The sequence below is a fragment of the Equus przewalskii genome, chromosome 21 (assembly GCF_037783145.1).
Source record: "Equus przewalskii isolate Varuska chromosome 21, EquPr2, whole genome shotgun sequence".
NCBI classification, from domain to species: domain Eukaryota; kingdom Metazoa; phylum Chordata; class Mammalia; order Perissodactyla; family Equidae; genus Equus; species Equus przewalskii.
Window position 1 is genome coordinate 29808507 of NC_091851.1, and position 24955 is coordinate 29833461.

The window sequence follows — 24955 nt, forward strand, 5'->3', positions numbered from 1 at the left end:
TGGCTCACGTTGACAACAATGTTTGAGCTCCATATTGTCTTCGTCCTATTAGCAACAAACAACATTGTTTATCTGTTGGGCATAGAGGACTACCTTGTTGTTAATTTTATTTGTGTTTTCCCAACTAATGAAGAAACTGAGTACCCATTCTTTTGTTTTCCTTGGCCATTTATGTTTGCAATTGTCTGCTCATATATTTTGTCCATTTTTTCTGCTGGTTTGTATATATTTTTGTTGTCAGCTTGTTATCAACTTATTTTTAATATATCCTAACCTTTAATCTAGCCCATTTGTAGAATTTCTTTGCTTTGCTTTAGTGTAGATTTCAACAAGTATTTAAACAAAGAGATTTAATTTTTATGCGGTCAAATATCAAGCTTTTCTTTAATGCTTTGGGGTTTATTGTTTTAGTTACAAAAGTTCCCCAAACCCTAAGGTTTTAACGTATTGTCCTCTAATTTTTCATTTACGACTTTAAAAAACATTTATGTTTTCATCCCAAATAGAATTTTTTTTAATATGACAGAAAGTAGATGTCTAACTCTTTTTATTTTTCTTTTTGATGGAAAACCAGTTGTGCTGGCCTCATTTATTAAATTTCCACTGAATTGAAATACCACTTCTTTCATTTATTAAGTGGTCATATATACTGGAATCTGTGTCTGGGCACTCGATTCTGTTTCTCTGATCCCTTTGACATGTTTTCGTGCCAATCAAACTGTTTTTATTATAGTGGCATCATAGTATATTTCAGTATCTGGCAAGGCATGTCCTTCTTCTCTGTTCTTCTGAACCTGAAGCTGAAAGTTAGTGGTCCCCTCCATCTGGTTTTACATTCTTCAGCTTTTCCAGTGGTTTTTCAAGACATCCAATCCCTTCTATAAAATCATTTTTGCTTGAAAACCTGGAGTGGTTTAGTCATTCCTGGCTGAACCCAATGGATGCAATAAGAGTGTAGAAAGATAGCTGAATATTCAGTTAATATATGAAAAAGCTGGCATCCATATAACTGACAAGAGATAGCTACAATAATTAATTTTCAAGGGAATTATTTTCAATGGCAGTAAGGAATTTAAGGTGTCTAAGAATATGTCTAAAAAACTATGACAGACATTTATGGTAGATTTTCTTAAATATCCATAATGAAAAACATTTGATATATTAAAATATATTGAAATGGAAGTGAACTGTGCAGAATGCAAAGCATGGAAATCAAGAAATGGACAAGCCACAGACTGGACAATGACGTTGGCCAGTCAGAGAACCTACCAAGTTTTAGTATGTAGTTTACCAATTTGTTATAAAGCATATTACGAAGAATAGAGAGGAATAGTCAGATGAAAAGGGACATAGGGTGAGGTCCAGAGGGGTCCTGAGCTCAGGACTTCTGTCCCTGTGGAGCTGAGTTGTGTCACTCTCCTAGCACCTGGATGTGTTGACCAACCCAGAAGTTCTCTAAACTCCCTACTTTAGGGATTTTAATGGAGGCTTCATCACATCGGCATGATGGCTTATTAACTCACTCTCCGGCGTCTCCTTACTCTCCTGGAGGATGGAGGGTGGAGCTGAAAGTTCCACACTTCTAACCATGCCTGGTCTTTCTGGTGAGAAGCCCTCTTCCAGGAGCCCACCAAGAGTCACCTCATTAAAGCAAAGGACACTCTTATCATCCAGGAAATTCCAAGGAATTTAGGAGCTCTGTCAGGAACTGTGGTCAACAACCAAATATTAGAATAGAAGATGCTCCTAACACCCCATCACTCTGGAAATTACAAGGGTTTTAAGAGCTCTGTGTCAAGAGCCAGGGGCAGAAACATATATCTTATTAGGTCAGTTAGCCAGGGCGTAATGAAAGTAGCAAGTATTACTCAAAAATTCTCGGGGCCGGCCCCATGGCTGAGTGGTTAAGTTCACGCCCTCCGCTTCAGCGGCCCAGGGTTTCGCCAGTTCAAAGCCTGAGCGCTGACATGGCACCGCTCATGAGGCCATGCTGAGGCGGCATCCCACATGCCACAGCTAGAAGGACCCACAGCTAAAAATATACAACTATGTACAGGGGGGCTTTGGGGAGAAAAAGGAAAAATAAAATCTTAAAAAAAAAAAAAAATTCTCAAGCCCAACATGATGGGCCACTTAATTTTGAAATTTCACTGTAATCGCATTTTAAATGAGCAAGTCCGTACAGTTCCTTAGAGGTGACAATTCTCCTACATCAGAAAGAAGGGCAGGAAAGCATTTTCTTTAATCAGATCTTCTGGATTTACATCCCAATTTTGTCACTTGCTAGCAATGATCATGAACAAGTTATTTGACATCTTTAAAGATCAGTTTTCACATCTTTAAAATGGAGAAATAAATCTTAGCCATACCGCTTTTGTGAAGGTCAGATGAAATAGTTAATGAAAACGAAACTCTTAACGGACTGCCTGACACATAAGGACAAAATAAATATGGGCTAGTGGTATTAGTACATCTTCCATGGTGTTGATACACAAGAAAATACAAAAGCTTCACATTTCTGAACTGCCTACAAAACCAAATCACACCTTTTTGATGAGGCTGCAAGTTACTGTCTTGCTTCCCATTGCTGTCACGCACGGAGCCTGGTTCCTGGAAACAACTGGGAGGTGTCTGCAACGAGTTGGGGCAGAGTTGTGGTTATGTTGACACAGCCAAACCCACAGCTCAAGCCTCCTTTGGCTGCAGCATTCATGCCTCACCTTTCTGTGAGTCTCCTTCCTGAGGGAAAGACGTTTTTCTATTGCAGGCATCAGGCCACCACTGCCTGGACTTTGTCCCACTGCATCATCCTTTTATCTTTGCAAAATGGCAACTGAGATTCTGGGAACTACAGGGCCACTTAGAAACAATTGACTGCACTGTGGGTCAGGTTCTGAGCAGGTTCCCACCCTGACCCTGATATAATGGTGATTGCTCCAGTGGAGAAGGTGTTGGGAGGTGCCTCATTAATTTTCCATGTTGAGGGGAGACTCTGAGCTGGCAGCCAGTGGAAGACAAATATGGTGGTATCTGTGGGGCGTGGGAGGAGAACGCAGATTGTCCAATTGGCTGCCACCCAGACTGAAGGCTGGGGGCAGAGGAGGAAGGAAGGATCTTAGCTGTGGGTGAAACTTCCATCCCTCCCATGAGGGGTGTGGCCCATCAGGATGTCCTGGGCTGTGAAGTCAGGGAGAGAGAACTAGACTGAGGAGGGAAATGCAGCCAGAATAGGCTCTCCAGCCTCCGCGTACTTCTCTTTTCCTTCTTTCAAGCCCGAATCCCGCCTCATCCCTCCTCACACTCAGCAGATAATGTTGGGTCAGTTGTTCAGTCGAGTCCTCTCGCTGCTCTTCCTTTTGAGCTCTGGAAGCTCTCTACTTTCACCTCTCACCTGTGAGGCAGTCTCCCTGACTAACTCAGACCTCTGTGCTCACATGCTGCACAATTGTCTTTTCTCCATCTTTGTCCTTTTCTTCCAGATTGTCAGTTTCTTCACTGTCTCCATCATTTAAGTCCCATTCCTACCTTTCCTGAGGAATACACCCTGACTACTATGGCCCCTGTCCCAGTCTACCTTTCAAAATTAAATGCTGAAGCCCTCTCAAAGCCTTTTGCTTCCTGTGGATTTTCCCAATTGTCCCAAAAGGTTATAATCTTACTCTACTCGGAACTCTCATAGAGCCACTCACATTGAATTTGCAAGTGTGATATATTTATCTGCACTTCATGGCAGGAAGTTTCTGAGGGCAGACACTCAGACTTAATTATTTTTGCATATCTAGCACTGCAAAGAGAAGATCAAACACATAGTGGTTTATCCGAATAACAAGACGTACATTTATATAATGCATCACATAAAGGAGGAGTGCATGAAAAGATGCTCAACATTATTAGTTTATTAGGAAAATGCAAATTAAAACCACAACAAGCTACCCACTAGAATAGCTAAAATGAAAAATGACTGACATTCCCTAGTGCTAGCAATTTTACAGAGCAACTGGAACTCTTGTGAATTGCTAATGAAAATGCAAAATAATAAAACAGTTTTGGAAAACAGTTTGACAGTTTCTTATGAAGTTAAACATATACTTATTATATGATCCAGTAATTTCTCCCCTAGGTATTTACCCAAGAGAAATAAAAATTTATGCTTATTTATATAACAAAAGATGTGTGAACATTACAGTAGTTTCATTCAGAATCATCGAAAACTGAAAACAATCCAAATCTCTTTCAACTGCAGAATTGGTGAATAAATTGTGGTACGTCATAGAATGACATAGTACACTATTCAGTAGTAAAAAAAGAATTTAACTGCTAACACGTGCAACAACTGATGAGACTCAATGCATGCTGCTGTGTGAAAAGAGTCACATTCAAACAGATTCACACTACATGACTTTGTTCGTGTGTCACCACAAATTCATACTGAAGCTTAATCCCCACTGTGATGCTGTTTGGAGGTGGGGCCTTTGCGAAGAGATTAGGTTGTGAAGATGGAATCCTCATTGATGGGCTTAGTGCCCTTATAAGGGATCCAGAGGGTTCTCACTCCTTCTGTCATGTGAGGACACAGCAAGAAGACGTCTGTCTACGAACAAGGAAGAGGGTTATCACCAACACTGAATCTGCCAACGTCTTTATCTTGGATTCCCCAGCTATCAGAACTATGAGAAATAAATTTGCTTTTTATATGCCACCCAGTCTGTGATATTTTGTTATTTTGTTTTAATAGCCTGAACAAACTAAGGCAGATGATATTCTGGAAAAGGCAGAAACTATAGGAACAGAAAACAGATCACAGACTATGGAGCTGGAGGTGAGTGGAGGATTCTGGAGGGTTGTTGTTAATGTTCTATACCTTGATTTTGGTGGTGGCTATAGGTTACTTATTTTCCAAAATTTTTTAGAACTGTATAACCAAAAAAAAAAGATTTTTATTGTATGTAACATTATACTTTAATAAAAAAAAAATACTGTGAAGAAACAGAACATTTTGGAAACAGTGCAAACTCTCTCTCATGACCCGTGGTCCACAGAGGGAGTGAGCACCCCCTGCACCCAGCCGATGTCCACAGCTCCCAGCTTTAACCCAGAGGTCAGGGAGCTGGTAAAGCCAGGTTGTGACTACCCCTAGGTTCAAAGTTGGAGGTGGTGACGACAAACTGCGTTATAGATGTGGAGGAAGTGGAAGTGAGTTTTCCCGAGTTATCAAACAATTTATGTCCAGAACACAAACCCCAACATTTGACTGACAAATGATATTGAGCTCTTTTATGTTACCCCACCCCAACAGATCAAGGGATAGAATTCAATAAAATAATGTCTATCAGAAGACTGACATCTTTAATTTTAAAACAGTTAATCAGTCTTTCCTTTGGACTCTCAGAGCCCCCATGTACACCCCTTGGTTGCGGTATTTATCAAAACGTATTTTAATTATTTGTTTGCATCTCAGTCTTTCCCAGCAGGATTCTGGGTTCCTTGGGGTCAGGGATTCTAACTTACTGATTTCTGCCTGCCAGGTACATAGTAAAGTGAGTGCTTAATACATTTCTGTCGAGAGAATGAAAGGATGAAAGAGAACTTCTGATTTCTACCACAATCTTCCATCTTCTGTCTTCTACCTCTCCGTAATTCTTCCTCAGCACATCTCTAAATTATACAGACCTATCCCAAGCCATCTTGGCTCTCTCATGACTGCGCAATAGCTCTCCTGCTGCCCACCTGGACTGCTGCTCTTCTTACAACCCTACGTCCATATACCAGAGTGATCTTTCTGGAACATTCATCAGAATCTGCTGTTCCCAGACTTATATCCACCAATGGTTTCCAATCAGGCTTAGAATGAAAGCCAGATTCCATAGTCAGGTTTTTAACACCCAACAATTTCTGGTCCTTTCTATCTCTTTCTCTCCTCACGTTTAACCACTCGGTCTTTGCCGAGTACGCTGAAGACAACTGGTTTCCTTCTGACACCTCAAACATGGTTAGTAGGGTCTGCCTCAGAGCCTTTGGGCAAACATCTCTCTGGCCTAGAATGTTTTCCCTGCTCTTCACATTACTGGTTCCTTCTCATCCAGCAGGTCTCTGCTTCAATATCTCCTCCTCTGAGAGGCCTTTCCTGACCACACGGCCCAACTCACTGTCTATCATACCGCCCGGTTTAACTTCTCTGTATAGCACCCACCCCAATGGGACATTCATATTCATTACGTACTTGATGATAATTCTGCCTCCACCCCTGGAATGTATGTTGTGAGAGAGCAAAGATTCTCCATTAACCCTGGTCTCCCCCCATCCCCCATACACAGTAAATGTTTCACAAATATTTGTTGGGGGATGGACAAATGGATGGACAGATGGATTCATGAGTGAATGGTGTCTTTCACTGATGTACGGTAGCCTCCATTATTTTCTGACAGAGGGAAAATCCAATCCACTTTATCCATAGACATTTCCCTACCCTGCATTACACTGAAATGTATGCCAGACACCCCGATGCCTGTCTGTATCTGATGTGTGTTATTTGACTAAGGTAACAGAGGGGAGAAACAGGGACTCAGACATAGCCTTCAGCCGGACTGGGAGGGAAACTTTTTAAAGACATGGTAGGAACAAATACAGGATGTTACATACTTTGGAATTCTTACAGCTGTCCCTGAGCTACACAGCTCCTTGTTCCCTCTTACATGGTAATCAGAGGTATCTCTTGTTGGTTTTTTTTTTTTTTTTTTTTGAGGAAGATTAGCCCTGAGCTAATATCTGCTGCCAATCCTCCTCTTTTTTTTTGCTGAGGAAGACTGGCCCTGAGCTCACATCCGTGCTCATCTTCTTCTACTTTATACGTGGGACACCCAGAGCAGTATGGCTTGCCAAACAGTGCCATGTCTGCACCCAGGGCTCTGAACCAGCAAACCCCATGCCGCCGAAGCTGTGCGCACTTAACCGCTGTGCCACTGGGCCAGCCCCTGTTGTTGTTTTTTTTTGCTCACAAGACTGATGCTCACCCTTTTTCCCCAGCTGTCCAGGCCGCAGCATCTTTGTCACCTTAGAGAAGGCCATATAGACTCTTGCTTCATTACCCCACCCGACCTGCCCCAAGTTGTGGTTAGGTTTGGTCCGAACCAACCACAAACAAATCAGCGCCATCTTGTTCCCAACCTATGACTTGCCTTTCTGAGGCCTCCAGAACTTAATGTGGTCTCTTTGTCTCTGCCCTGTCCAGAGATAATCATTTCTGGATGTTTTGTTGTAACTTAAAAATCAAAGCAGACCTATTTTTATTCTGTACAATTCTGCTTTTTCAACAACTCAGATGAAAAACAAAAATAACTCTACACCTAACATGAACTATAAGCGTGCCTTACAACTTTAAAATTAGAATTTCCCCAAAGCCGTCAGACTGAGCAGGTGACCAGATGTCAGAGGTTTTTCAGAGTTCAGTTTCTGGAGTCAGAGAGCCTGAGTTCAAAGCTTACCAGCTAGAATTGGGTGAGCCACTTGATTTCTCTGTTCTCAGCTTCCTTATCTGACAGAGTGTCACAGTCCCTCTTTCAAGCTGGCGTGGTGAGGACTTTGTGAACAAATGCACACAAAGTACCCTGCCCAGTGGCCGGCACATATATGTGCTTACTACCTGGTATGTCTACTAAGAGTAGTTGTCAGGAAGTGAGCGAATTAGTTCAGATTTTCTTCCCTGAAATAACACCAACCAAGCATCCATTACTGAATAATGCAATTTCCTTCATTCATGGCTCCGCATTCTTGCTGTCCTGTTTGTTGTTGTCGTTTCCTTGTTTATTTGTTTTCTAGAGCCTGGAGATGGCAGGGTGGAGGCAGGATGGGAACACTCTTCGCTTCATCCCCTGGCAGCTGGAGTGAAATTCTAGCAGTCACTCCAAAGCCATAGCTGGGAGGCATCCAGCAGCAGAGCCCTGCAGGAAGTAAACAAGTTCCACCCACTCCTACTTCCCTCTGTTCTACATCTGGGGACTCACATCCACCCCCAGACTCCAGAACACCCTCATCCTACACAACAGGTCAACCGACAGAGAAAACCGCTGCTACAAAGAATGATGTATTTGCTGCAGACAGAAAACGATTGAAGCCAAGGCAGCAACATTGCATGGTGGTTCAAAATCGAATTGTAGAGAGCCCTTGAGAGAAGACAGTGTCTTCCCCAAGGGAAAAAATGGCAAATTGTATCCTTTCAATTCACACCCATGAATGATGCCTCTGCAGCTGTTTGAATTAATTCTGAAATCCAAGCAATCTCAGTAGGAGTCTGTATTTTCACAAAACAATGCCCTGCTGAGCTGGTTCAGCTCGCTCCATCCGAGCCCGTCCACACACCTCGGCGATGAGGACATTTACAGTAGAGAGTCAGTTCTGCTTATGAAAGCACTTACAGAGTCTTGGAATATCCAACTCTCCTCAAGGCTAATGCGTCTCTGGATTCCTGCCCCCCCCCAAGGCTGAAACAAAACAGAGCTCCATGACAGCACTGGAAAACCCAGGAAGGCTCTGCACATTGAGTGTCACAGCCCTGGCCCCAACTGGAGGTGGTTTCTGTTAACTTCAGCTTCCCAAACCTCTTTAACGGAAGCTCCTCAGCTCAAAGTCTGGTTGCCCCTGACTCCTGAGTGAGCCCAAGGTGAATCCTGGGTCCATGTATACCCACTGAACTGTCATCTTCCCCAATGTTCCCAGTGGGAGCACAGCAAATGCATCAGGCTTTCCTCTAGGGCAATTGCTATGCACTCAGGAGTCCTCAACTACAGAGCCCTTAGCTTGGTCCCTGACTCCTTCACACATTCTTATGATCTCTTCCCCAGGACCAGGATGCTGTGACTTGGCTTTCCTTCATTTTTTTTAAATTATAGTAAAATACACATAACATAATATTTACCATCTTATCCATGCTGAAGTGTACCAGTGGTATTAAGTACATTCATATTCTGCAGCTATCACCATTATCCATCTCTAGAACTCTTCTCATCTTGCAAAATGGAAACCCTATACCCATTAAACAATAACTTCCCATTCTTCCCTCCACCCAGCTTCTGGCAATTACCATTCAACTTTCTGTATCTATAAATTTGACTGCTCTAGGTATCTCATATAAGTGGAATAATGCAGTATTTGTCTTTTTTGTGACTGGCTTATTTTACTTAGCATAATGTACTCAAGATTCATCTGTGTTGCCTTGAATGTCAAAATTTCCCTCCTTTTTGGAAGGGCAAAAGGGGTGATTAGGCTCACATGTGAGGTGATGGATTATAATTAGTTTTTGGGTGGTGAACATGATGTAATCTACACAGAATTTGAAATATAATACGATGTACATCTGAAAGCTATATAATGTTATAATCCAATGTTACTGCAATAAAATTTTTAAAAATTGGAAAAAAATTTCCCTCTTTTTTAAGGCTGACTAATTTTCCATTTTTTGTATATACCACATTCTGTTTATCCATTCATCTATCAATGGACACTTGGATTGCTTCCCTGTTTCAGTTATTGTGAATAATGTTGCTATGAACATGGGTGTACAAATATCTCTTTGAGACCCTGCTTTCAATTTTGGGGGAGTATATGCCCAGAAGTGGAATTGCTGAATCATATGACAATTCTATATTTAATTTTTTGAGGAAACACCATGCTGTTTTCCACAGTGGTTGTACCATTTTGCATTTCCACCAAATGTGCACAAGGATTCCAATTTCTCTACATCCTCACTAATACTTGTTATTTCCTGTTTTGTTTTGATAGCAGCTATTCTAATGAGTCTAAGATGGTATCTCATTGTGGTTCTGATTTACATTTCTCTAATTATTAGTGATATTAAGTATCTTTTTATGTGCTTATTGAACATTTGTGTATCTTCTTTGGGAGAAACATGCATTCAAATTCTTCGATCATGTTTTAATTGAGTTGTTTGTATCTTTATTGTTGAATTTTAGGAGTTCTCTATATATTCTGGATATTAATCCCTTATCAGATTTAAGATTTACAAAGAATTTCTCCCATTCTTTAGGCTGCCTTTCACTCTGTTGATAGTGTTCTTTGATGTACAAAAGTTTCTTTCTTTTGTTGGCCATGCTTTGGTGTCATATCCAGGAATTGCCAATTTCAGTGTCATGAAGATTTTGCCTCCTGTTTTCTTCTCAGAGTTTTAAAGTTTTACATCTTTTGTTTAGGTCTGTGAACCATTCTCAGTTAATTTCTGTGTGTGGTGTAAGATAAGGATCTCAGAAGTTTTGGTATGTTTGCTTTAGTTTTTGTTCATCTTGCAGTATTTTCTAATTTCCCTTGTGATTTCTTCCTGATCCATCACCCTTTTAAGAATGCATTGTGTAAATTCCACAAATTTGTGAATTTTCCAGTTTTCCTTCTTTTATTGATTTCTAAATTCCATCTTGTTTTGGTAAGAAAAAATACTTTGCATGATTCCTGTCTTTTTAAATCTACTAAAATTTAACTTGTGACCTAACATTTGGTTTATCCTGGATAATGTCCCAAGTACAATTGAGAAAAATGTGCATTCTGTTGCTGTTGGGTATGTAGTTGGTATATCGTGTTGTTTAGTTCCTCTCTTTCCTTACTGTTCTTCTGTCTGGTTCTTCTATCCATTATTGAGAGTAGGATGTTGAACTCTCCAACTACCATTGTAGAACTCTCTATTTCTCCCTTTAATTCTTTCCATTTTTGCCTCATATATTTTGATGGTCTGTTATTAGGTGTGCGACTGTTTATAATTATTATATCTTCTAGATGTATTGAAACTTTTATTAATATAATGTCCTTCTTTGTCTCCTTAACCTTTTCTTTTTCGCTGAGGAAGATTTGTCCTGAGCTAACATCTGTTGCTGATTTTCCTCTATTTTGTATGTGAGCCACCATCACAGCATGGCCACTGACAGACAAGTGTGTAAGTCCACACTCAGGATCTGAACGTGGGCTGCCAAAGTAGAGTAGCTGAACTTAACCACTAGGCCACTGGGGCTGACCCCCCTTAGCCTTTTTTGATTTAAGCTCTTTTTTGTCTGATATTAGTACAGCCACCTCTGCTCTATTTTGGTTGCTATTTTCATGGAATATCTTTTTCCCTCCTTTCACTTTCAACCTGTTTGTGTCTTTATATCTAAAGTGAATATTATGTAGACAGCATAGAGTTGGATCGCATTGGCTTGTTTGTTTTCATTCTGTCAATCTTTGTCTTTTGATTGGAGAGTTTAATAGATCTACATTTAAATTATTTATTTATAAGGAGGGACTTACTTCTGTAATTTGCTATTTGTTTTGGATATGCTCTACAACAGTCAGGCCTTCATTTTCTGTATTACTGTCTTCTTTTGTGTTTAGTTGATTTTTTATACGAAAATGTTTGAATTCCATTCTCATTGCCTTTTGTGTATTCTATAACTATTTTCTTTACGGTGACCATGGGGATTACATTTAACATCCTAAAGTTTTCATACTCTAATTTGAATTTATGCCAACTTACCTTCAATAACATACAAACTCTGTTCCTTTGCAGCTCTGTCCTCACCCATTTCAGTTACTTATATCACAAAATTACATCTAAAGCAAAAAGTAAAGAGAGGAAAATGCTAAGAGTTACCTCCATAAGAGACAGAGAACCTTTGAGTCTCAGCCTTGACCTGAATGGCTTTGTCACCTAAATTTGCCCTCATTTCAGTGCTCAAGCTATGATGTGCCTTTGAGAAATGATCTAATAAAAGAATTAAGAGAACTGTGGCAAAGTGAGCCCTCCCAAATTGGTCATATAGAAGCTACTGTCTGGGGTCAAATACCAAATGCTGTTTCTTCAGGCATCTCAAAATACCAGTGGTATGGACAACCAACAAAGTGATGTCATGCCCGTAACAAAACTGGAATTCTTGGGATGCATACCTGGGGTTTTCTCTTTCCATCATAGAAATGGAGACTGGAGATCTTAGCTGCCTCCAGAATACCATTACTTTTCCTCTCCATTAGACTAATAAGAAGGTATCATTCATTCTATTATAATTCTTGTGTCCTTCCCATGTTGTTCCTGGCACACTCTGTGCTTTACAACAAGAACACGAAACATCCCCTGAGAAACCCAAGGTTAAGTTTATTTGACTTTCCTTTTAAAAAAATGAATAAAGCCAGAAATGAAGTGAGGTTGTGAGCAGGCGTGTTTTCCTGGCTGAGTTCAAGGAGGCAGTCTGTGGTGAGGCCAGAGATGGGCAGGGCTGGCTGCCTGTGGGAAAACACAGTGACGGCTTCTCTCCCAGTACCTACACGAAAATGGGCTGAGTAGGAAAATGGGCTCATCTGGTCTGGCATTGGATCTTGGAGCCTTTCCTCCTCATTTCGCAGAAAATGCAGGTTTCTGGTACATAGCAAACTCTTGAAGCTGTGTGGGTTTGGTGATTTTCCTAATCTGCTTGAGTTGACAATCTTTGAGAGTTTTCCAGAGCCTTTGAATGACTCTGAAATGAAAGTTAGGTTAATCTTAAGAGAACACATTTGACGATGATGACTGCTAGGCCTCATGAAATGAAGGCAGTATGGGGAGATACCCCAGGTTTGATTGGTTATTAATGTCAGTTTGTACCAGGAAAACTCAGCTTGTCAAAGCAAGCCAAACTCAGATTCCCCAGGGAACCAGAGGAGGACTACTATTTCAAGGAAGCATGTCTAAATTACTCATAGAAGAGAAGGTCAAAGAGTTTGGGAGTCTACCAGAGTGTGACTCTTCACCCCCTTCAACACAGTTCAATATAACGTAAGGGAGTCTGTCCCAGGGGTGAGGAAAAGAAAAGTATTGGAGACAGGGTGAGGAAGACAATGATTATGAGAAAACTCAAGACAGAGACAAGTTGTGTATCCTGATGTATCATTGTCTATGCCATGTAGCAGAGAGAATCTCTTATACCTGCGGCAGCATCAAGACTGAAAATGGAATACTGGATGGGTTAAAGTGAAATGATAACACAGAATAAAAATGAACCAGTTCTGAAAGGGGAAGACTTCAATAGCTAATGAAGAAGAATTTAAATCTTAGGTCAAAGCCACTTGTGGGTTGCAGGAAGACAAAACATGTAAACAAGGGGAGCAACTTTTTGAATTTGCTAAATACAGGTTCTATGCCTGAAAGCCTCTGATGGTAGATCTCAAAAACAGGGCATTCTGAATCATAATTAGAACTTTACCCTGTCATAATCAACAGAATGAGACTGGAATCTGGAGAGGAAAGAGAAGATCATTGGATTGCTTAGCTTTTGCTACATAACAGACCACCCCCAAACCTCTTTAATGATAAACACTTATTATTTCTCATGATTTGCTGAGCTTCATGAGATTCATGACTCTCTGACTGAGGGATTCTTCTGGTCGGGATTGACTTGGCAGAGGCTAGGTGCTCTAAGATGGCCTCACTCACACATCTAGTGGTTGGCATAAAGTCAGCTGGGGCTGCGGGGATGACTTGACCACATGTCTCTCATAACCCAATAGGCTGGCTCAGGCTCATGTACATGGCCTTGGTCATAAAATTCTCCAGTGTGGCCAGAGAGAGCCCAATTTGCATTCATTTTCCAAGCATCAGCTTGGGTCACATTGGTCAAAGCAAGCCATGAAGGCAGTCCAGAGACAGTGTGGGAAGGCACTACCAAAGCCCACGGATAGCCATTTTTATGATCAACCACAAATATTTTCTCCCTTCAACCCATCCTGTTGCTCCTGGCAGAATCACCTCCTCCTTTCATTTACAATGACTGACCTGAAATACATTCACTAAAAAGGAATCTCCCCAACATGCATAGGGAATACCCAGAGATTTGGGTTCAATAGTTAATGAGCTTCTCTCGGCTGTCCAAGGTTGGATTACTCGGGGTTGGTCAGCACGTTCCTAACACTCACAGTTTAAACAGAAAGAGTTCCCCAGCTTTAGAGTGAAGTCACAGGCTCCACACTACATTTATATTCTCTGGGGTAATTGCAGAAGCCACTGCTTTTCCAAGAAGAATCTTTCTGGGGCCTTTGTTCTTTTGATTGAAACTTAATCAGCTTCTTGTTTGACGAAAATGACAAGCTGCATGAAAGGGGAAACAGAGTTTGGGTTTTACCAATCTTAATTCCTATCAAACATCAGAAGAAAATAAGCACTTTCGGCATAATGTGTTCCACTTCGTGTTTTAAACTCAAATTTATCACTTAAAGAGAGAAAAAAAAAAAAACCCTAAGTGTTTACACTTTGAGGGAAAAAGGACAGTTAACTCCTTCTCTCGGGGGTTTTTCACATCAAGTACTTTTTAAAGAGCAAGACTCTCTTGACTTTGCCATTCAGTTTGGTGAGACAGAGATATGGGAAATAAAAGTTTAACAGATTACTTCCAGATGATGTGTCCCGAAGTTGGTTTGCCTCCCGACACAGAGGGTCTACTCTGGAGTCAAAGTTTAGTGTCTCCAAGTCTCACCCTTGAATTCTGACCCTAAGACATAGGGGGCAAGAATTTGATTAAGAGGGCAAGAATTTCTAATTCTATTACTAGGAAAGCACTGGATTTGGAATTCAAAGACGTATTCCTCTTGGCCAGATACTCAATAGCTGTGTGATCTTGGATGGATTAAGTATATTCTCTGTGATTCTGTTTCCTCCATCTACATCACTTCTCCACTTGAAAGGTGGTTGGGAGGTTTCAATTAGAGATTGGGCATCAACGTGCAAACCTGGGGCCCCAAACTCAGTAAGTGCTTAGCAAATGTTAATTTTACACCATCTGCTTTCCTTCTTTCCTCCCCTTCACCTTGTTCCTATTTTCCCATTCTGGAAAAAAAAAAAACAGTCTAGTATATTTCCTTTGAATGAAAAAAAAATTCATACTGTGTGTCTCTGAGAGAGAAAATATGGCAGATATTCAAAGCAGAGGGGCAATTTGGACGTTTCATAAATTTGCTAGTGATCGATCATAGGTAGGCATGTCGCTTTGCCCCAGCCAGCGAGACAGAAGAGGAAGCCCACCTGTCCATGAGCCCAGGACTAGTAAGTGGCAGAGCCTGTGTGTGAGCCCTAGCAGTCTGACTTCAGAATCCATGTACTTTTCTACTAAGCCATAACTCCTCCCCAATATAAGGTAATCTACTCAATTATTCACTCACTGCTCAAAAATATGTATTGATGGTCTATGAATGCCACACACCGTGGTGATCATTGAAATAAAGCAAAGCTGCTGGAGGATCACGGAGGAGGCAGCAGTGTCTGCGAGAGTGAGGCAGGAATAGACTCAAGTCTTGGTCTCATTATTTACACGGATGTAATCATGTGCATGTTAGTTGAACTCTATGAATTGCAGTCTCCATTTTCGTTTAAAGGATGGTGGGGGCCTGCCTTCTGATCTCCCTCTCAACTTCAGCATGAGGACTAAAGCCAAGCCACACGTGAAAACAAACACAGAGCCTAGCCTGTGGTGGTTACTCAATAAATGTTCGCAAAGGGACTTCACATAAAGGGAAGGTTGCTGTGCACAGGGGCCTCTTTGGAGGACCCAGGAGGAAAGAGAACTAAGGCTGAGGACGGGAGGCAGGGAGAGAACATGGATAATCAAAGGATGGCACCAGAAGTAAACAGCTTGGTTGCAGGAGACAGTAGCAAGCAGCCTTGAGAAGTACTGGCTGCCTTTTAGAGCCCTGGAGATGAATTCTCAACCTGACATTTATGACTATGGGACCATGGCCAAGTTCTTGAATATCTGTGAACCTCAGTTTCTTCATCAGCATCATAGATGTGAGAATGACCCCTTCCAAGGAAGTGTAGAGGTTAAATGAGGCCATGCATGCGTGTACCATCTCGATGATACTGCACACGTGACATATGCTCAATAATGTATGGCCAACATGTTTATTGACAGCAGGAACATGAGGAATTCTTGGGCAAGAGACAGACCATACTTTTTAGGGCTTTAGAGTCTCTATCAGAGGCCCGAGCTAACATCCATTATGCAGGTCACCACGGTAATTCTGATTTTTCTAATGGCTTCAACCAAGTCTTTTGGACACCAAGTCAAGGATCAAACCAGCAGGGTGTGTGCCTCAGTATCTCTGTCCCTGATTTGACTGGATCTGCTTGATGCCTGGGGTGTCCTTAAGATGGCTCTTTCTTCCCCTACACACAGGTAATCATGCTTTGCCAGCTTGAAATAGAATCCCATGTCACAGAAGTCCAGCTCATGTTTAGAACTTAAAGCCATAAGTGCTAACGAGGTACGATGCTCAGGAAACTTCCATTAGCACTTCTTTCTTCACTGTTCCACAGAAAGTCTTATACCTGGGTTTGACTTCAAGGCTGGCCTGACACACCCAAGCACAGCCAGTCACACCTGCCTCTACAGCCCACCTTCCATTCTGACACTCTCATGATGGAAATGACTTAATTGTTTATGGGTATGTGTCCCCAGCCAGATGTGAGTTCTTCAAGGACAGCTGCACTATTTAATTCACCTGTGAAGTCCAAGCCTGGACAGAGTCAACTATAGATAATGCCTGAACACAGAAATTAATATAAACCAGCAGCCCCAGAGCCCTGCTACTAGGAGATGCTCCCAGAGGCACCTGTGTCCCAGGATACACAGGAGATGAGTTCTCAGGTAGAAGGGAGAGATATACATGTACAAGGAGATGACAGCCCAGGAGCTGGATGTTTCCACCAAATAAAAAGTGGACGAAATCATAAAGCTACAGGCCAACACCATGGGAAGTAATGCTGGGTCTTTCTAAAGAGCTGGGCCCTACTCAGTTACCACCTCCTATTTTCTCCTGCTCTGCTGGCTGACCCACAAAGCAAGAGGAGGCCGGGCCAGCGGTCCTGGGCCCAGCTTGAGCAGAGCAGGTAACATGGGGGTATGTGACAGGAGGAAGCCCAAGGGTGTGTCTCTGTCTGAGATCCTGTTGCAAGACACGAGGGTGGGAGAGAGGAGGAAACAGAGACAGGAGAGTTTGGCGATAGGATGTAAATTAACACCAGACTCTTGGGCAAATGACACTGAATTCTAAGTGGGAATTTTCATCATGTGCCAAAGAGTCAGAGTCATTTTTGCTTCTAACAGAGATCTTGTTCCCTTAGGTGAAATGTTAGATCCTAACATTCTACTTCTCTTTGGAGGAGGGGATACACAAGGAAAAAAAGGAAGGAAAGAAGGAGAAGAGGAAAGAAAGCAAAGGAGAGGAGAGAAAGAAGGAAGAAAAGAAGAGTAAATTTTCATAAAGTAGGACCAGGAGAAAAGAAAGAAATCACAGCAGCTGAACCACTTTCTTCTTTCCTTTTTAATCTTAGTTTAGATGTTCTCCTGGTAAAATCATTACAAAGCCCGTTTATTTTTAAAATTGAAAGATTGGGAAGAGTCATAATGAGATATTATGTGTAAAAGTTGCACATAAATTTCCCCTTGTCATATTTTGGGCCTCGCTAACGCATCCCCTTGGCAGGACGGAGGGAAGCTGATCACTTTAGTATAGATTGTGTGAGCCTCAGAAATATTGCCCTAGGAGAGAGCTCCTGGGTGGCTGACTTGGCTCCATGCTGATTTAGAAATTAGCTGGGCTTTTATTGGTCACACTAAATTGTTCTCAGGAAAAAAAAATACATTTTTATTACAGAACAAGGGGCAGATGATTGAAACAAGCCTGCCTTCTCCTCCGTTTTGAGCTGTGTTTTAGACTGCTAAGTATGCTTTCTTCTCTGGGGTTCTTGCTGCTGTTTAATGGGGGCATGCAATATCCACCAGTAAAGAAATTACCTCGTTTCCCTCAGTGTCCCCAGGGAATTTCTTATCCCTTAATAATGCTCTGTTTGAGTTCTCCAGAGTGCATGAGTGGGCCAGTTGAGGAAAGTGGAGGCTCTGTACAATATTCTTATTGCAAGCTTCCCTAATAAGAGAGAACTAGGAGTTGTCCTGACAGAAGGGGTTAGGGAGGCTGTGAGTCTGGCCACTGGCCTTTGACTCCAGATCTAGAGTCCCGATAACATGACAAAGACTTGCAGCCATGAACGTAGTTCAATCTTCTACCAAATGAAACTTGTGGTGGGGGCTGTGCAATGGACTTACATGTGAAGCTGAGCCAATCAGAAATGACTCTGGGAGCAAAGGAGTCAATCATCTATAGACAACACCCAAGCCAACCCTTGTGCGATTCCCTTCTCTGGATGACCAGCCTGACTCCTCTCTCTGACCTCTACCTCCAACTTGCTATGGGACATCAGGTTCTTCCTCAATTCTAGAAAAGCCCTCAAAGCATTGTTGTGTTCACTACTGCCTTCCCACACTGCCTTCCTGATTTCAGACCGAGCATCTTGCTCAGTTATCTGTTCCAGCTCGAGGTCCCGTATCCTTCCAGGAGAAATACTGCATCCATGTGGATGGGAGCAGCTAGCTGATTTCTGGAAAATTTCTGAAGAATACTTTCATTTGTTAAAAGCTCAAAGGCAAAAGTACAATCTTATCCGAAGTCAATTAGTAGGGCAACACAGAGTCATCAGGGGGTTTGAGGAATGGATTGCTCAGCCAACTGAACCATCTTAAGAATGATTTTATTTATTTAAATAATTCTAAAATGTATAATTGTACCTCTATGCCTTAATACACAATACGATGGAGCAGTTAAGACCTTGGACTCGAGGTTAAGTTAGAACTGAGTATGATATGTGTGCTATCACATTCCAGATTTGGCTCCTTGGGAAAACCGCATACATCTTTTACTGATCCTGTTTCCTCGTCTATACAATGGGGATAATCACAGCCCTACAAGTGAGGATTAAATATATATGTGTGTATATAGAGAGAAAATATATAAATATAAATATATAAAACAGTAAGTAGCATGCTTGGTACTTACCAGTAAGAACACATTCAACGCTAGCTGTTGTCCTTGCCCACCGTCAGCACTCCTTTGCTAAAAGGTGGATTTATTTCCCCCACAAGCTAAATTCAACAGAGCCAAGTCTCACAAGAAGTTAGTGGTTGAGCTAAGACAGAAAACATAACTTTGATTACTTATCCTCCTCCACTAAACTTCAGACCACACTGCCTCCTATTAAAATTAATTTCTGTTCCCTTCGGGTAGAGATTTAAATTTGTCATGCTTCCCTAAGCCACTGGACCCCAAGCCCCATCACTGATTGTTCCTTAGGGAAGCCAGAACTGCTTGAGGCAATTAATCCACTACAGGCTCCCCTACCAAGACTGGGAAGGAAACACCAAATTCTACTTGGTTTCTTTCTAATTAGTAACAGAGAGCAGGAGAGAGGGACAGACTAAGGACGGAAAGGGGCTGAGTTAAGTGGGGTGTGGTTCACATGTGTTCCCAATCATGACCACACAATGAAAATGTTTTCTTTCTGGGGCAATCAGGCAAAATCTTGGAAAAATGAACTTTTTTCTCCCCTGTATGTACATACAATAATAATAATATCTCAAATTTGAAACTTTTTTTTCCCAGTCTTGGCACAGTTTGGCTTCCAAGAGACTTGGAAAACTTCCAAGCTCTGATGGCCTGTGCATGACCCTTTTCTCCAAGGACCTAGGCATTCATTTTATAATAATAATAAGCAAACATGTATATGATGCATATTATGTGCCAGGCTCTGTTCTAAGTGCTTGACTAAAATTGTCTAAATTTTATCTATTGAATAAAACTCAATCTCTTTAACAGCCCTACAGTTTGGCAGCATTATTACCTCCATTGAACAGATGAGGAAAGTGATGCACAAAGAGGTTTAGCAACTTGTCCTCCAAAGTTAATCAGGGAGTACAGGGCAGAGGCAGGAGTCACACTCAGGCTGTCTGGATTCCAAGTCTCTGCTCATCACCATTGCCCATCCTTCTGCCATGCAGCCTCCACGGGAGAGGGGTTAAGATAGAGCCAGAGAGGCAGGACCTGATGGAAGACTCAGAGAAGAGACACACAAACAAAGATGAGAACTCTCAGGAAAGGAGGCCACACCACCAGGTAACTGGGGATCACTCCTTATTTTGCACTGAGGCTCTGCCTTTCCAGTTCTGCTCTTTTCCAGCTCATGAACAAGACAACTGTCACTGTTGCCCTTGTTCGTTCTGCTTCCCTATGCTCTTCACTTTGATTGACATCCAGACTCCATTCTCTTACACTCTTGACCTTGCATTCCATTTCTAGCCTGTGCTTCCCCCACGTCCTGACCTCCATATCTCCAGCCCTGGTCGAGTACCCTCATCCTGGCTGGTAATTGCTCCCTTTGCTTAACTGCCTAGTTTAACGTTCAAACCCTGAATTGGCCCTTGGCTTTGGTTAATTGCAGCCTGGGGCTCAGTAGTCCTTCCCAGCCACTAGAGTAGCCACACTTGACCTCCGTTGGATAAGCAATGGAGGACACCACACCCACTTGTTGAATATGGAGGCTACTATCAAACATACTTCATGAGTTGGTGCATATGTCACAGACACGACTCTGCCAGTAGGAAGACCCTCAGGGGCTGGCTGCCATCTGCTAAAAGGCAAGCATGGATGGATGGATAGATGGATGCACGGTCTCTGACCTCCCTTGATTTCTTCCAGGGTTCGAATTCTTGGATAGTGGTATTCAGGGGCCTGGGGATACCACCATTCCAGGAACAGCTGGCAGAGCTGGCATCATCGGAGCAATTGATGGCTTCTGGGGGCAGAGATTAAGTTTAGGCCAGAAAGAAAGGCACAGGTCTAGGATACAAAGCAGTGATTCAAAGATAATGGGTCTGAGCTTACTGAGGAGAAGGAAAAGAAATATTTAACCTGTGAGGGATATTCATGGTGGAGCTCTTCCAGCAGGCAGTTCCCAATAAATGCACACAGTTCAACTCAGAGGCCTGATGTTTCCCGTAAGAGAGGAGAGTATTGGGAGACATATCAATCTCTCAGAGCACCAAGAAGCAGGGGCCTCGCTCTCTAGATTATCCAGGCACATATTCGGGTGTAAACTCATTAGAAGCAACATGAAGAGAGCACAGAGAGAGAGAAGGTGTACATCTTATATATTCTTATATGTGCTGACTGCCTACTATATGTGTTCAGCTGCTTTGGATATATTCATTGGCTTCCTAGATGGGGTTTCTAGAAATCACATACATATACACATCTGTCTATATTCTAAGTCACTCAATAAAACATCAGCTCATTTTAATTTTACAATTACTTTATGAGATTATGGCTATTATGATTATCATTATCCAGTTTTACAAATGAGAGAATTGAAGTACAAATGGTTAAGTGACTGGCAAAGCCAATATGTAAACCTAGTCTAAGTTCGAGCACCATGCTATACTGCCATCATGATAACCAGGACAGTCATTGCCTTCCGTACTTCCGAATCCTGTCGCCTATCCCCCAACAGCCTAGTGGAAGGAGAAACCTATATTTGAGCAGCCTTGCCCAAATGAGATGGTGATGGACAACTGGCCCACCAAATTTCAACCATGTGCTCTCTCCTGGAATTCAGATTTGATTCCTGGAGTGAGCAAATAATGGGGGATATGATGTAGAGCTAGGGTAAGAGTTGACAACCAGGTCATATGCAGACTTGTGTACCCCAAATTCCTGGAGAAGAGGAAGCTATGAGCTTGCCACAAAGAGCAAAAGGATGAATCCCTGCCTAGGGCAGAACAGAGGGCAAAGGCATCTTGTGGCACCCAGTGGGTAGAGGCAGTGGCTTCATCACCTGATTCTCAATCTGAGAGCTCCATGGCCTGGTTGAAATTTGCTTCCTGTTCTTGGATGGTCACGTACTTGATCACGTAGACAATAAATGTGACTAATTAGAACAAGCCTTGACTAATAGATGGGCTACTTTACAAATGGAGATTATACCAGAACTAGTGCAATGGTCTGAGATTAAAAATATTAACAAATAATAATGATAATAGTTTCTTGAATGTTCACCAGGTAACAAGCACTGTGCTAACATCTTAATTGTATCATCTCAGTTAATTCTCAAGATCATCTTATAATTACTATTAGTACTCCTATTTTAAAGAAGAGGACATTGGCATTTGCAAAGGTTAAGGAATTGATTTGTTCATCCCACAAATATTTACTGAGTTTCTGCTATGTGCCTGTCACTTTTCTAGGACTTGGAATATATCAACAAACAGATAAAGATCCCTTTGTCCTCATGGAGATTATGTTCTAGAGGGGAAATCAGAAAACAAACAATAACCAATAAAAATAGCAATTTACGTAAGATGTAAGATAGTGAGAAATGCTATGGAAATGGATTAATGGAGATCTGGATGACGGCTACCTGCAGCGTCAGGGTGGATGTGCATAGGGAGTTGCAATTTTAAGTAGAGAGATCAGGGTGCACTTCACTGAGATGGTGATATTTGACCAGAAGCTTAAAGGAGGTGAAGGAAAGAACCACAAGGTTATCTTGGAAAAGAGCATTCCAGGCAGAGGAATAGTGTATGCAAATGCTCTGAGGCAGCATCAACAGCAGAGGCCACTGTGGATGGAAGAGAAGGACTGATGGAAAGAGTGATAGGGAAGGAGGCCAGAGAATTAATGGAACCATCACAGGACCTTGAAGGCTGTCACAGGACTTTTTATTCTGAGCAAAATGGTGACCAATCAGAGAGTTTTGATCACATGAGTAACTTCATCTGACTTACCTCTTAAAATGGCTGCTCTGACTGCTGTTATAAGAAGAGTTAAGACCCTAATCTGTAAGGTCATAAAAGTAAGTGGCAGAGCCAGAACTCAAGCCTATTTTACTCCTAAGCATTACACTCTATTTCCTCTTTAGTTACAAAAGTTCTAAAGCGATCAAGAGCAGTTTCAAATTATTTTTCCCTCACTGTGGTCTAGTATCTTTGCTCTAACATGAGAGGCCTCTGCAGACCTCTTACTCTATGAAATGTCATCAGAGTATCAGTTAATACTGATAGTGTGTAAGGTTCTTACTATTGGCCTGGCACTGAACTAATTTTATAAACGTACTGTCTCATTTCGCCCCCACAACAGAGCTATGAGACAGTGCCACAATTGTGGTCCTGCTGTACAGATGAGGATGTGTGTCTTGGAGAGTTTCTTTACTCACCCTGGCTCCCAGGGAACTCGCCTACCTAAAGATTTCCCAGAAGACCTGTCTTGGGACAGGAATGGCATTTCAAGCAACCTCTTGCTAAGAAATCTGCCAACTCTTTAAGGCCAGGGACCAAGTTATATGCTTCTGTTTATTGGTCTCTGTTCCCAGAACAGTATCCTGCGCATGGAAAAAGTCTAATAGATTTATTTTGGATAATTGACTTGGGTTAACAACAACTTTTAGCCTGGTTAAAACAGATCTTAGAAACACCAAGTATTTCCTTAAAAGGTAATTCTAATTCTAAGTCACAAAAGAGTGTGTTCAATGCGTATTCCTTGGTTGCCATGGAGTAATGAAATTTCGAGTGGGTAATAAATTTACATTTGCTGATCCATTGGTAGGCACTAGGGGCCCACTCCCTTCAGTAAGTTATTTACCCAATTTGGGTCTCATTTTCCTCACTTGTAAAATGGAACTGTTGCTAAAGTTGCTGTAATTAAATGATCTAATGCATACAAAGCATTGACATACTGCCTGGTCTACAATGGGCGCCCAAGAAATGTTACTTTTTCTTCTAATATAAGCTTAGAATTCCTTTTCTTATCCTAGGCATACTCGGGTAGATCTGAGCCAGACAGAACTAAAGTCTACTGGGAGACAGGTAATCAACTACTGCCTAGGCCTTTACAAATACATGCAATAAGGACAGTAGTATATTGGTAAATGTTTAACTACTGGCTCTTGAAAACAAAACAAAACAAAACAAAACCAAAAACATGATCGCAGCATTTGCCAATTTCTGTGGTGTAAATTCTCCCACCATGGCTGATTTTCAGTCACTGAGATGATGTCACTGAATGTGGAATTGGGAAGGTACTGTGCATGACTGGCTGTTTCCAATCCGGACCCAGCTGTGCACCACTGTGGCCGTTTTCCCACCATGCTAAGCCCTCCTCTTGCCAGTTCAGAATGTGCATCGGCCCAAGGTGCAGGCTCAGCCTCTTCCTTGCTCCACAGGGGGACTTATCTTTACTGCCTGTGTAAACAAGGTGATTTTTACTTATTTTAATAGGCACTTATAGAGTATTCCAGTCTAAGCACATCACACATCCTAACTCATCTAATCAATAAACATCGTTTGAGATAGATGTGACTTTTACCCCCATTTTGTGGATGAAGAAACTGAGAACCAGAGAGATTAAATAACTTTCCTGGGGTCACACAGCCAGTAAATGGCAGAGCCAGAAGTCAAATTAAGTGGCCTGCCTCTGAGTCCATTCTCATATCTGCTCTGCTGGCCCAGGCACGGGACTGTGGTGGATCTGATCCAGATCACTGCCCAGAAAGGGCAGAAATCCTCTTGGTCACTCTTAAACCTCTCTGCTGAGTTAGGACCAGCCTAGGAGCTTTCTTGCTAAATGTTTCCTGCTTCTGTAAACCCATTCAATTCCGAGTTGATTGCATGCCAACCAGCATTAACAGGAGCCTAGAAAGTGCCTCACTCACTTCTTTCCGTGCCAGCAGCCCAAGTGCTGCACTGTGACAAGGGGACCAGGGACCTGGGACTGGGGCTCTTTGATAAATATTGCTTTTGCATCTCCCATGGAAGGTGCCATTCCAAAGTCTTCCTTAACTCGCTTTTCATAGGCCTGAACAGAAACCCCTGCTACTTCTGGGACTAGGTTTCCAAAGGTTGTTCTGGCAGCCAGCACACAACAGCTGCTCAGCAATGCGATGATCCAGCAGCCCCAGAGGAGGAGGGGCGCAGGGAGGTCTGATGCCCTGTGCCAAGCCCAGCACCCACCAGCTGCCTTTCTCCCTCTTCCATCAGAGCAGGAACAGCATTAACCCCTTCAGCACCCATGGGCCTGGGCT